Source organism: Harmonia axyridis, chromosome 2 (genome assembly GCF_914767665.1).
Source record: "Harmonia axyridis chromosome 2, icHarAxyr1.1, whole genome shotgun sequence".
Lineage (NCBI taxonomy): Eukaryota > Metazoa > Arthropoda > Insecta > Coleoptera > Coccinellidae > Harmonia > Harmonia axyridis.
The window spans coordinates 59658695-59660595 of record NC_059502.1 but is presented as its reverse complement, the minus strand read 5'-3'; the positions used below and the strand labels follow the sequence as shown (position 1 = coordinate 59660595).

General features: G+C 33.1%; 1 long non-coding RNA gene across 1 annotated transcript; it reads right to left on the bottom strand.

The window, feature by feature from the left end:
• Window positions 1–489: 489 nt before the first annotated feature.
• On the bottom strand, window positions 490–1130 carry LOC123673517. Its single transcript, XR_006746486.1, has 3 exons — window positions 938–1130; window positions 695–848; window positions 490–557 (listed from the first exon to the last, which is right to left on the bottom strand). It is a non-coding gene; the product is annotated as an uncharacterized LOC123673517 (long non-coding RNA).
• Between the last annotated feature and the right edge of the window lie 771 nt (window positions 1131–1901).

Sequence of the window (1901 nt, the reverse complement as noted above, 5' to 3'; positions counted from 1 at the left end):
TGGTGTGTGCCCATAAAGTAACGCGTAATATTCTTTATTAGTTAAATCAACAATATTATCAAAAATACCCATTGTTTAGCAGCAATTGGTTTGATTGTAACAGCCTGTAGTTTGTTACATTTTTAGATTAATAAAAATAAGAAATAATTTCTTTCATATTCTGTCTGCTAGACCTCAAGTACCAAACATGTTTAGAAACAGCTCATTTTTATTAATCTGAAAATGTAACAAACTACAGGGTTACATTCAAACCAATTGCCGCTAGATAATAAGTATTTTTGATAATATTGTTAATTTAACTAATAAAGAATGTTACGCGTTACTTTATGAGCACACACAAAACTATTGTGTTTTTGTCCACCCTCTACCAATTGGAATCAACATTGATACATTTTTGGAATCAGCTCAGCTGAAGTAATCGGAAAATTGAGACAAAATGGGGGTTTTCCATTCGAAAAAAAAGCCGGTGAGGTCATTACTCGAAAGCAAGGGAGGAACTGGAGCGTGTGTGTAATGAGACCCTGCGAGTTGCGGAGGACTGGTTTACCTTTAATGGTCTAAAATTGAATAGAGATAAAATTCAAGACTGAATTTCAATTTAAACAACAGAGAAAAACGTAGTTTGAACCTACTTGGAATAACCTTGGAGAATGATCTTTGTTGGAAGGGGCATATGGCATATCTCATTACTTACCAGGAAACTGTCGACAGCCCTTTTTACTATGAGGCGTATGAAGGCCATCTCTACCGATAATGTCTGTAAGCTGACTTATTTTTCCAACTTTCACTCTGTGGCGACATATGGGATACTGATATGGGGGCATAGTCCAGGTCTTGATCGGATTCTCCTGAAACAAAAGGAGGCAGTAAGAATTTTGAGTGGTGTACCAAAAACACATAGCTGTCGAGAACTATTTAAGAAGCATAGGATACTTACCATGGTCTCCGTTTTCATTCTGGAGTGCTTGAAATTTGTTCACTCAAACAAAAATGGGTTCACTCAAGTCAGCGATTGCCATTCGTACAACACCAGACACAGAGATGAGTTCAGGAGCAATTTTCATAGAGCTAAATCCACTCAAATTGCAGTGAATTACTGGTGCATTAAACTGTACAACAAGCTTCCTCAATCTATGTAGAGTTTGCCAGGGTCAGCTCTTCAAAGAAATGTCAAGAATTTGTTGTTGGAGAACGTATTTTATTCTGTTGACGAGTTTTTGAGATTCGAGTTCTGACTTGTGTTATCTTCAGCGTGTTGATGGATTGAATTTTAACTTGTTAAACTGTGTTAACTGATGTTTGTATTTATATTAGTATGTTTTTTTTTCTCATTATGTAATATTGCTGAATGTGTTTATATGACGTGCCATGTAATTCTTTCTTGATGGCGAATAAAATTTACTATTTACTTACTATTTACTATTACTAAAGTAATTCACCCTGTATATTAGATTATTATTTTAAAATAAGGTAAATTAAAATGAAAAACCGACGAATGTTTCAGGATTATTTTTTAAAATGGTCTGTTTAGCTTAAAATGAATTTGTTCCATACTTTACGGACACAGTGTATATTCTCTTGATTGAATTTTTCTTCTATCAGCAGATTTGATCGAAGTTGTAAAATTGGAATTTTCAATATGGTATTAATTAAGGTTCAAACTTTTGTTATTTGACGATTTTGGTTCAAAATTCATTTGCCTAGAGTTTCTTTATTATTTGTTTATGTACTTTGTTTGAAAAGTTTTTCTTGTAGGAATTCCTTCTTTGTAAGACACTTATTTCGCATTCCATCAGTATTTGATTTTCTGACATCTGCACTTTACAATTATCACAAAATAAGAAAATGTTTTCACTAATAATTTGGAACAAACTTTTATAGAATGATGTTAGATGAAGTTA